Source organism: Arvicanthis niloticus, chromosome X, assembly GCF_011762505.2.
Source record: "Arvicanthis niloticus isolate mArvNil1 chromosome X, mArvNil1.pat.X, whole genome shotgun sequence".
Taxonomy (NCBI): domain Eukaryota; kingdom Metazoa; phylum Chordata; class Mammalia; order Rodentia; family Muridae; genus Arvicanthis; species Arvicanthis niloticus.
This window is the reverse complement of record NC_047679.1, coordinates 32,219,608-32,232,884: the sequence shown is the minus strand read 5'-3', so window position 1 is coordinate 32,232,884 and position 13,277 is coordinate 32,219,608.

Genomic DNA, 13,277 nt, shown 5'->3' with positions numbered 1-13,277 from the left:
AGTGATATTTCTCTCACTTCTGTTTCCTAGATATTTATTTCATATCTTTAAAGATGACATAGTTTACACAGATTGTTTTCTCTCTTCTTCCAGAAGTACCTATTCCCTATATAAGCTTATCCATGTAACTATATCTTATCAACACAATTTCAGCCACTTTGTATAAACATGAATTTTTACATCTGCATCAGTTCCTGAAAAACAACTCAGAGGCTTGATATTGTTAATAAATGTCCAGACCATAAGCTAGGCTTGTTCCTTAACTTAATATCCTGAACCCTGGGCTTTGCACCTTTTATTCTTACCTTACTTCAACTTTGTGGCTGGTTTCCTCTCCTCAGCTTCATATTGTGGTCTCCTTGTCCCAGTTATTAAAGTTCTCCTCCTGCCTGACTCTTTCCCAACTGGAAGTCCCACATTTTCATCCTGTCTTGGCTTATTGACCATTAGATTTTTATCAGACGATGATGCTTCCACATGGTTAGTCCAAAGCCAAATGCTCAAAGCTCCTCCAACCAAGTAATGGACTATACTTTGCCTTATTTATTTATTTACAGTACACAGGAGATTATCCCTACATTTGCACCTCTTAGTTCAATAAGAGGCTCTTTTTCTAACAACAGTAAATAACAACAATTATAAAAACTATCAGGTATAAATTATATTCACAATGTACACTTGGTAAATGTGGAGAAAAGTATTCTATTGTCTATGCTATCTTGGCTAGTCCAAAGTTATATACCTAAATCACTTTCTACTCTAAGTTTCATTTATCAATCTATAAACATGTTCTTAGACCTTAAAACATTGTATTAAATCTTAAACAATTTAAGCTTAATTGTGAAGGATAAGTATTATTGAAATAAATAGAAAGTGCATAGCAAGCAGCTTCCAAAACTATAGAAATTATAGAGCATTCTGGCTACCTACACAGTATCCCAAGATACTTCTGAAATGTTAGAGTATCATCTTCAGCTTTCTGGCCCAATATATCTGACAGACCTTTTTGTGAAGTGAGAATTATGAAAGACTGCCTACTATGACTTAGCAAAGCTCAGCAGTCAACTTCTCTGTGTCTTGTTTGTCCACAACTTGGACAGCATTCTATCTAGAGTTGAGACAAGTGCAGTTTCTTGCCCAGTGGCTAGCTTGTCACATTTGAAATAAATTCCACATGGAGGTTCTTCAATGTTCATTATCTTCTTTCAAGTAGTGTGGGAGTGCTGCCAGGAGCTGACATGTCTCACCATCCAAAGGCCTTTTCTTAATAAAACATATTTAAATGTCATATTCTGTAGATTTTTGAGTTTTTTGAAGACTATCTATCTATACCATAGCTGAATAGTCAAACATTGCTTGTTTCTAGCTGCTTATTATCTGATTAACTTTGAGAATATCTACAGGGGACTAAATAAAGCTTTTTTCTGTGATTAACTAAATGAGTATATAACATTACCATAAGTTTGATTGACTGACTACTACTTCATATTTCTTAATTATCCTAAATAGTTTGTAATAGCAGCTTTCAAAAAGACTCAACTTCACACTGCATTTCTAAATGACTTACATAGGTACAATACCTTATACAAGAGATAAACCATGTATGCATAGTATGTTGTAGCAACACATAATCCTAAATCTATATCAATAGTCAAAGTTCATTCCAAATGGAAAATATTTGCTTTGTTAATGCTCTTTGGTCTAAAAGTAGATTCAATAATCTACTATTTTGTGATATTATTTCTATATTTCCCCCTTTTTCCTTTTCATTCCCTGCCTGCCCCTGCCATTTTCCCCCAAACATTACAAACATTGGATAGGAAAGAAAGAACAGAGAAAAGTAAATGAAAGAGCAAAAGAGATTCTTGAATCCAACCTCTCTTACTTTGTTTCCTCAATGGGTAAGACCATTAATAACTTGTGACCAACCCTCCTTAAATGATGACAAACATCCATCAACTACTGAAAGACCAAAAAAAAAAAAAAAAAACCCAAACAAACAAACAAAAAAACACCTACCCAATCTCTGGGGGAAACATGTAATTTTAAAATTGTTTCCTGATATTTGGTAATAACATCTTTTTGTGGGAACCTAAGAAAATTTGAGATATTGGCCAGTCTTAGGAAAGCGAACCCAGTCTCTGTGATATGAAAAGTGTAGAGCTTAACCAAGGTCCTGACTGGAACAGTCTGAACAGCTGGAATATATGGGGTCAGCCATTTTGAAGCTATCCTGGAAGCAACTTTTGATGAAATAGCTATTGAGACACTTTGAAGTTGTATCAATAAGATTCTGGAATAAATATGACTCAGCATTTTAGCATTGTTCTTAGCATCCTTGAGGGTGAATATTCTCAGGGCTGCTTTGACTTCATTGTTGTCTGGTTGCTTTTCTCTGTGAACATATATACTTTTCAAAGGAAATATAAATTTCTACACCACCATATGTATAGAATGTACTGTGTGCACAGTTCAGTTAATAGATAATTCTCTGCTCTTTGTTTGAGTAGGTAAAATATCTGTCTTTCTTTACAAGTTAGTTTAGACTATATAACCAAATTGTAATATAAATTTTCAACCATGCCATATGAAAAGATGGCATGATAAGTCCTATGAACTTTGTAGTTAAAAAGATTTATTGGTTTTGTTTAGCTGAAGTCCTGGATAGAGACATTTATGTCTCAGCCAGTTTCAGAGTTGTTCCCATATATGATCAGCATATACTTTGCCTGTTTTCTCATTCATCTTGCTTTCTTACTTTATATGCACAGGGTAGATCTTTATTAGATCTTACCTGATAAAATCTAATCATTATTAATTTGGATGGAATCCATAGTTTTTATTCTCCTGCTAAAAGAATGGCAAAAACTCTTCCCCAATGCCATGCATTTCTTGCCATCCATTCTGAAGTTAGGACATCTTTAAAACAGATAGGCCATTCTAATTCACAAGCTTACCCCCCATAATCCAATGTCTCTCCACAGCTGTTGGTTTTTTATTGTTGTTCATTAGCATTAAAAAATAAAGTCAATAAAGCACTATGTAATCTATCTCTCGGGGTTCTTTGTTTCAACTTTTTCTTTGTTAAGTATCTCCTTTAATGCACAATTAGAAATTTTTACAACTGTTTCTGTGGTATGCTTATAATATGCTGTATATTATAATGTGCAAAAATGCTTCATTTTACTACAGACATATCCTGGAGCATTGTCAGTCTTAATTTGTACAGGTATCCTAATAGCCAAAGGTTCTAATGGATGTATAATTAGAGAATCAGTCTTTTTAGAATTAAACCAGTTGTCCATTGAAATCCTAAATATGTATCTATGGTATGGTGCATATACATTTAATTTTCCAAAGTATACAACATGAAACACATCCATTTGCCAAATTGCATTTCTTTAGGTACATTTTGGGTTACTCTCGCAGGTATTGGAGTTTGATTGTACAAAGAAAAGTCACAACATTTCTTTATACTTTCCTTGGCTTGTTGTCAAGTGATAGAAAAATCTTTCTTTAAACACTTGCTGTGAACATGGTGTTTTTCATGAAATTCTGAAGCATCTAGCACATTTCCTACTCATAGCTAAGCAATTTCATCATTACCTTGTGTCAGAGAGCCTAGTAGATAAATATGGGATGTGCTATATACAATACATGAGTAGAATAAATGGTAAAGTTAATGCTGAATCATCCTGAATAAGTTCAGCAGTTGCTACATGAAAAACAATTCTTTCTGCATATTGGGATTCAGTAATTATATTAAGAGATTCAGGAAAATAGCATATCTTAATAATGGCATACAACTCTGTTTTTTGAACTGAATAATAAGGGCTTTGAGACAAACTTAATTTTTTGACTTACAACCAGCCTTTCTTGATTTATTTGCATCACTGTAGAATGTAGAAGCCCCAGAAATTTGTGTCCCTTTCACAATATGAGGGAGAAATCATTTAGTTTATTTATAAACTAAAGTTACTCCCTTTTGGGGTATTTGTTATTAATGTCGCCCAAATATTACTGCAAGCTCTTTGCCAATGTTCATTTTCAGCCCGTAATGAGGCAATCTCAGCTTTAGTAAAAGGTTCCACAATTTCTTATGTGTCTATTCCTGCTAATTAACAAAGTCTCATTTTTCCTTTCAGAATCAATTTAGTATCCTCTATTGTCCAGATTTCTTTTAACGACAAATATATGATAGTTTCAAAGTATAGTGGACTCTTCTATATGTTGAGCCTCCAGCTATTCTTGTTCTAGTTGTGCTTATAATTTTTCTTTTGTCATAGGCCATTGTTCTATCCAAATGGGTTTGTCAGTTTGCTACTTTTGTGGCAAGGCAGCTTGTGATCTAACAGCACTGTGTCTTCCATATAAAATTGAAGAGTCAGCCTCTTTTGTACCCTGTTTGTAAACAGCTTGGCCAATCTGTAACTGCCTTTGAACACATTTTTATTTCTTTACTAGGAAATTCTCCTCTTTGTAACCTATTGTTAAAGATTCTAATCAGTACTTCCCACTGTTGTAATAGCTTTCTTCCCCATAAATTTTTGGCTATATTAGCCACTTATGACCTTAATTTTTCTATTTGGCATTCTGGTTCTATACATTTAATCCATTTTAGACTTTATTTTACCTGAGACAGTGTCCCAATTTCTAAGAGCTCTGTAGTGACCCTTTGAAGTGGCCTAGCAGGATTCCAGGAATCTTGCGATATTATAGTTACATCTGTTCCTGTATCCATTAATATTTCAATCTCAATTCTATGTAACTGTAACTTTAACTTTGGTTTATTATCATTTATAGTAGTTTGCCAAAATATCTGTTTCTCCTGTTCTATCCACAAGAACTACTCTATCTCTATTAAATGGTTTATTTAAGTTTTGAACATTTCTGTTTGTCTTATCAGACTTTAGTTTTTCTAGTTATTTTTAAAAATAGCCTTCCTTGTGGCTGGAGAGATGGCTTAGCAGTTAAGAGCACTAACTTCTTTTTCAGAGGTCCTGAGTTCAATTCCCAGAACCATAGGTGGCTTAAAACCATCTGTAATAAGATCCAATGCTGCTGTCTGGTATATTTAAAGACAGTTACAGTATATTAAATAAATAAATAAATAAATAAATAAATAAATAAATAAATCTAAAAAAAAATCCTTTCTTGGTGGACATGAAGTAAATGGTTCATGTTTTTTGTTGGGCTATGAATAAAGCCCTTTTGTCACTTTTTTGACATTAAGGAAATGCCTTGAATATCTTTGGATGGCCTACATTCATGAACCTTATGCTTCTTCATGGATTATTATTATACAAGAATTTATACTTAGGAACTGTTTGTCTACAGCCCTTAGGACATGATTTGATCATTCACAGCTACAGCAATGGTCATTTTGTGTTTTCATATTTTCTGGAATTGTTTGTCAGACCACAACTGAATAGTGAGCATCAGAGTTTGTAACCACAGTAGTTTTGACCCATTCATAACGATGTGCAAATCTGGCCCTTAATGGTCTAATAACCTTTTTGCATTATGCATTAGCATTTTTAATCCTAAAGATTCCATTAAAATGTCTGTAGCAGTTGGAACTGATATTACTATATTTAGAGCTACAGTCAATCTTTGAAAAAACAGTCTGTGAAAGATTCATTTGAACCCTGGTTATATTTTTAAATGATGCAACTCACCTCTGTTGTCTCAAGCATTTAAGGTTATTGTACAGTATTGTTCTAGGATGGCATCATCAAGGATAATCTGTACTCTTTACTCAGAATGTGGACCTTGACCCAGTAATTGATCCTTGATAATGTCAATGCTTCTAGTTCAAATATTTTGTTGTTCCATGATTGAAGCTTCATCTTTCTACCATGTTAACCATTGTAATTGAGGGCCAGGCTGTCATCAAATTTCTCCAATCTTTTAGATTTGGACAATCTTTTTTGTGCCCAATTATTAAGTATCTGTTTTACATATGGTGAATGTAAGCCATAGGTAACTTTTGCTTCCTTAAGTCATTTTAAAACTTGTGTCTCTACAGGTTACCAACTGAATTCTTGATAACCTTGTGGATTTCTCTCATCTCCACCTAATTCCCTTAGCAATGCTGGGGAAATCATTTTAAGTTTTATAACAGATATAGACTGCCTTTGGAGAGACTAGTTTGTAGGTAATGCTTTAGGCTTTAGATTGGATTCACTTAAAATTTCTTCATGATTCAAACAATTTTCTAAATTTTGTTCTATTGTCTGTAACTTAGCAAGGATTTTTTTCAGTACCTTCCTTATCTAAGTCTGCCTTCTCTTGATCTCTTTTTAAAAGGATATATAAAATTATAGTCATTACTGAAAAGATGGTTTTTGTGTGCTGCTAAGCAAAGCAAATCATGTGGGATCCAGACACATTGTGTCATTGTGCTTCTCTACATTTTTAACATAGAAAACATTTTTTCTTTTTTAATATCTAATTCTTTCTTTCCTTCAGAGACTTTCTCCCTATGACTTTCTATATTCAATTTCTTTGTTTAGAATTTGGCATGATTTCAAAGATACTTACCTGGTCAGAGGCTTCTATCTGGGCTTGTATTTCTGCTGCTGCATATTGTCTTTGGTACACCTTTTGCATTTCATCTAGCACCTGGCATTGGTAGCTGGCTCCCCCCCCACCCCCACCCCCACCTCAGCACAGTCTAGCAGGCTGTCTCACTGTTTTGGCTTTCTGCTGTCCATGGCAAAGCCTCTCCAACCCTTCCCACTTCTGCACAGCTTTAGGCATCCATATGTCCTTTTAAGTTGGGCTGGGCTGGGCTGGTGTCACTCACTGGCACTGAGCTAAGGATGCAGTGGGCCTGGACTAAGCTGCTGTTTTTTCCCTTGGGCCTCAGCTTGTCTCTGGGGCCAAGACTTACCCTGCTCATAGGCTTCTGCTCTCCTTAGTAGCAGTTCATTCTGCACTGTGGGTGGGAGAGGACATAAGAGGCCTGTATTTCCTGCCCCAAAAGTTTACTGGCTCTTGAGGCCAGCTGGAATTTAGCTGCTCCATTCACAGAGCAGCCTGCCTGCTGCCACAGAGCAGCACGCTAAACTGTCCTTCCCTATGGTTTCTCAGGCTCTAAGCCTGAATTCTAAGCACCGGTATGTTAGGTGCCATTTATAACTATAGGATATTTCTACCCATTCCCCATTTCTTGAATAACAACTCAGAGGCTTACTATTATTAATAATATTATTAATAAATATTATTGTTAATAAGCACCTAGTCCTTAAGCTCCCATTCCCTGACTAACTCAATTTAATGTCTGGTTTATTCTAATCTGAGTTCAGCTTTGTGGCTGGTTTTCTCTCCTCAGCTTCTTATGCCTGTTTCCTCCATGTTCTGAACACCAAAACCCTCCTCTGCCTGACTTTTTCCCAACTGGGAGTTTCACCGTCTCATTCTGCCTCAGTTTATTGGCCATTAGGTTTTATTAACAGGTGATGCTTCTACACAGTACACAGGAGATTATCCTTACAACTATGTGACAGAAGTTCCTTTAAAATAAGAAATAGATATGTTAAGTGTTCTTTTTAAATAATTTATTTATTTTTAATTTTATGTGCATTAGTGTTTTGCCTGTACATATGAGATTGTTGGATACTCTGGAACTAGAGTTACAGAGAGTTGTAAACTACTATGTGGGTTCTGGGAAATGAACTTAGGACCTCTGGATAAGCAACCATTACTCTTCACTCTTGAGCCATCTCTCCAGCCACATGTTAACTGTTCTTATGACAAACGTCTCTTAAAAATTGAAAGAGTAGAATCAAACATGACTGGCAAAAACAAATTAAAAAGCCAACAACTTCTCAATGAAATGATTCCTAATGATATTCTGCTATACTCATAGACAGGTGCCTAGGCAAATCACGACCATAGAGACCTCTAGCAGGATGAGAGCAGATGCAGAGACTCACAACCAAAGAGCTCTGGGAACTCTACAAAAGATGAAGAAGGATGATTGTAGGAGCCAGAGATAAAAGGCACAGAATCAATTAAGCAAGGCTCATAAGGGATCACAGAGACTGAAATGGCAGTCACAAAGTCTGAAAATAAACAAACAAACAAAGTCTGCATGGATCTACATTAGGCCCTCTGCACATATGTTTTAATCGTATAGCTTGGTGTTGTTGTATGATTCCTAGTGGTGGAAGCAGGGGCTATTTCTCACTCTTTTGGATGTTTTTGGAACCCTTTTATTCCAACTGGTTTACCTTGTCCATGTCTTGATATGAAGGTCTTATTGGATCTCGTTATGCTACGTTCAGATGGTATCTCTGGGAGTCCTGCACTTTTCTGCAGGAAAGTCAAGAAGTCATGAATCTAGAGGAGAAGGGAGGTGGTAAGGAACTAGAAGGAGTAGTGGAGAGGCTGTAGTCAGAATGTATTATATGAGAGAAGAATAAATAAAAAGAAAGAGGAAAGTGTTGAAGATAATGAACACATTTATAATAAATTGTATATTGTATAATTAAGTATGTACAGCTTTGCCATGTGAATTATACCTGATAAATCAATTTAAAAATAACAATTCATCAATATAAAAATAGAATTTATAAATTATATAAAACATATCATGAGTAAATGAAGCTAAGGAAATTATACAGCTTATATCATTACTAGCCTTCTAATGCATACCCTTGTAGGTGAAGGTGTCTTAACTTAGTTTCTTGATTGTGTCAATAAAGACAGCAGAAGCAAATCATTGGGCAAAAAGAAAAAGATGGGATTTCTAGGTCCCAGGAGGAAGATGAAGGGAAAAGAGGGAGAGGGGAGGGAGAGATGGGTTGGAAGGGGAGGGGGAGGGAAAGTGGGAGACGGAGAGGGGTTTTTGGCCAGACTTTGGGGAGAAGAACAAGAATGATGTAAGGCCTGGAGGCAACTAGAATCTGTGGGGGACTCCACCAATGGTGTATTTCTGATATAGGATAGCTGATGACTTTAGAGCAATAGATTCTTCGCCCAGCTATTGAGTTATCATGCTAATTTTAAAATATTAAGGCTATCTGGTGTTTTCCATTTGCAGCATTAAAGTGGGCTAGAAGAGAAAGTGGGTCTAAACCACCAGCCTGGGAGCACATAGGGAGGGACTCATGGCCCTAGCTGTATATGTAGGGGAGGATGACATTGTCAGGCATAGGTGAGTGAGGAAGTCTATGGTCCAGTGAAGGCTGGACACCCCAGTGTGGGGGACATTGTGTGTGGGGAGGTGGGAGTGGGAAGGTGGGTGGGGGCACACCCTCATAGAAGCAGGAGGAGTGGGGATGGGATAGGGGGTTTCTGGGTTGGGGGAGAAATGGGGAAAGAGGATTACATCTGAAATGTAAATAAAATATCCAATTAAAAAATAAAAAAATAAAAAAAAGTGGGCAGCCAGAAGAAAATCACAGCTAGCATTCTCAGGAAAACCACAAGCTAGCAGCTTGGTGTAGCTGAGGGAGACTGGGAAGCTTGCTGAAGCTAGCTGTGGGGGCTGAGTACGACAGCTGTTGGCAGCAGCTGATCTCAGAACATAGCACGGTCAGCTGCACCAGGCAGGAGGAGTGTGTTTATAAAATCACAAGCTACATACCCTTCTAGAAACATACATATCTATATCTACTCCTTTCTGTGTGTATGTGTACATATATGTTCATATTAATTTGTTCACATTTACACATACATGTATGTCCACATGTGTGTGCTAGGCAGAGATCAATTTCAGGTGTCATTCCTCTGGAGCTATTTACCTTGTTTGAGGACACAGGATCTCTCACTGACATAAAGCTCTATGATTAGGCTAGACATGCTGGCCAATGAATCCCAGGAATCTTCCATCTTTCCCTGTCTAGTACTAACATTGCAAGAACCTCACCAAAATTTCCTGTTTCACCTGGGTTCTGGGAACTGACCTCAGGTCCTCAAGCTTTGAAAGCAAGCAACTGCAGCCACAAAAAGAAAGAAAACAAACAAACAAACAAACAAACAAAACCACTTTCCGATGGTTAGTCTTTTACCAAAATTAGATCAGACTGGAAAAGTTATTGGGTAGCTTGCTCTTTTCTCTTAACAATCTCTGTCTTAATGTGTCAAGACATGGCCCTCCAGTAATTGCAATTAGACCCTGAGACCCACACCTCCATGAAAAAGAAGTACTCAAATAAAAGCAACATTGGGTGTAAATGAGAAATCTCACAGGGTGCCAATCGTAGATGAAGCACTTCAAGGCCAGTAATGACATCTGAGAGAGAAGAAATTAGTCTTCTCCAGAGAGGAGCCCCCAATTGATTATCTAATACAAACTATACAGCCCAAAAAGCAAGAACATACAAGCAAATATAAGCAGACTCAGCAGATTGTATTTGTTTGTTTATTTGTTTGTTTATAGTGATGTATAACAATAATAATGAAAGAGTCAGAGGTCATGAATTTGAAATGGAGCAATTGAAAGGCATGGGAGAATTTGGAGGTAGAAATGGTAGAAAGTGAAACATAATAAGTAAAAAAATAAATAGCAATTTTGGGAAAATAGAATTCAGACATCACAATTAGGAGTAAGTTTTTGAGACACTTAAAATAATCATATTTAATACCACAGAAAATTAGCCCAGCAAGGATCCTTTATAACTGATCTCCTATCTAGATCTCATTTTCTCAGCCTTGTGAAGCAGGTATCCAGAAATTTATGATAGTTGTGACATGGTACCTACAAAATTCCAGTAGACCACTTGGAGAAATCACTTCTCTCCTTCTATCATCTGGGTTCTAAGGGTCCAACTCAGGTCATCAAATTTGGCAGCAAGTGCCTTTGTCCACGGAGCCAACCCACAAGTAAGAAACTACCCACACACACAGCCATGTTTCTGTTCACTGGGTGCCCATGCTCACAGATTTTTCTACCTTATATTACTTTAACCTAATATATTCCATCTATCATTTCTCTTGCCAGGCTTCTTCCAAAACCTGTTTTTTTACCTCTCAACTGTATCTCTAGGTCTAATTCTACTGTTTTATTTTGAGGAAGGGTCGCACTAAGTTGCCCAGGCTGGTCTTCAGCTTTCTTTCAATTCTGCTGCTTCAGCTTCCCAAGTAACTAAGACCATGTCCTGTTATTCCTAAATTATTGTTCTAAGTAAAAGTACTGTGACTTATAGGTTTGCCTCTTGGTAAAGTGAACATTTTCTTGTCATGTTTCTTTTGACAATCAAAGTAGAAATGACCAGAGAAAACTTCTATTAGTTTCCAGTAGTATATAATAAATGTCATTTCTACAAAGTCTAATAAGAAGTTGCTACTTACAAATTTTAATGACATAAACTTACCAAAAATGCATTAACCATTTGATTTCTTAAAAGTAGTTTGTTTTGAATTGTAAGTGTTAGAAAAGCAAAAACTATGTCACTTTTCTCAAGAATTCACAATCTAAACTGAAGCATGCAATAAACCTATAAAGTTTATTTAAAATTTAGATCATTGAGGGAACTAGGAATGTACTAAAGTTCCCATAAATATAGTATTGACATATCATTCAGGACATAATCCTTAGTACTAACTATGTCACCATGGGGAACTTTATTACTTCCAGAAACTTCATTTGTTAAGTGTGTCTATCAATAAAGAATAATTTAGAAACTTCTGGGGAGGGGACGTAGCTTAGTGACTTTTTCCTAATAATATTACCTAAAATTTCAATAATGCTTGAGATGTGCCCTAAATGCTTCTAAATCTCTGACATACATTGACTCATTTCATAAAACAGATACATGAGAAAGTATTATACAACTAGTGTGTGAGAGAATCAATTTTTGAACCCAGAAAATCTGGCTTCAGAATCAGTGTTATTAATTATTCTACTTCAAGTTATACTAGCTCTCTTTCTCTTTTCTTTTTTAAATCACTTTCTATCAGCTTACAGTCACTTTTTTAAGTCAGCAATTTGACTTATAGAACTCTTGTACTGTACCCATGTGAAGTGAGCAAAGCCCCTTACCCACATGAAACACTACCTTTGATTTCAACTGGGCTTTATTTTTACTGAATAATATTTTTTCTTTTATGATCTAAAATTTGGCACATTCTTCTTTGTAATCAAAATTTTTTACTTTTCAGCTTTAATTTTATTAGTGCTTTAATTTTATTAGTTCTTTAAAATTTTCATGTGATTTTTTTATGGTGTTCATATATTCTTGAATGTGTCACCTTCCATGAAGCATGGTTGACCTACCAAGTAACACACTCTTAAAGAATATTTACTCTTCCTCTCCTAGCAGCTATTAACTATTATAACTTCAAACGTAGAGGTGGGCACACTTTCTAACTACATGTTGGAATTTGGTCTAGCTTGACTGCTATAACTGTTGTGAGTTCATATGTACAGTTTCTCTGTTGCATCCAGAAGACAGTTTTTTCTTGTTACTGTGCTCTACACTCAATTTTACCCTCTTTGAAATGATTCCTGAGCCCTGGGAAAAGGAGATATGATATAGAGGTCCCATTTAGGAATCATTATTCCACAGACCTTCATTCTCTGCACCTTGACAAATTGTAGGTCTCTGTTAATGTCTATCTACCAAAGACAGCACACATTGAGTCATAAAACATGGAAAAAATCAAGCTGGTATTGACCAGGAATCTTCTTCCCTACTAGCTAATTTTCATAGTGTTAGAAAGTGTTCTACACATTACCACAGAAGAAAAGCAATAATCAGTCTCATCTAGCTATGAACCCTGTCAGCTATAACAATGTCTAGCTTGGCAAGACATGCTCACTGGAACACTAGCATCATAGACATTGGAAAAATGAACCACTTCCTACTTGGTAAGACCTGCTCCAAAAGATGAAACCCATAATTGGCACCATTGTCAGGCTAAGAACCTGTGACTAGGAAGGTCATGAGCCCCAGGAGAAAATGTACTACCATTATTTTGCTAAATGGACATAGAATTAAATCAAGTCCTAATTATTTATTGTTAAACCCATCAATTGATATTTCTCCCAGTCTTCATCAGAGAAATTTCTATTTGCAGTTTTACCACATAGATTCACAACTTGTCAAGCTGTATGGAAAATGGACACTTTCATATGAAGACATCATAATGCTTCTAAGGTATCTTTATGAATGTAGTATGAGTACAATCAGCAAAATGACAAAATGACAGAAGCATCATTATGACATTTGTGATAATATTATCCTTGAACTTATGTTAAGAAAGGAATTCCCAAGGGACATTGGATCATTAGTAGCCAAAGGTAATATAGACAATTTAGGCTTCTT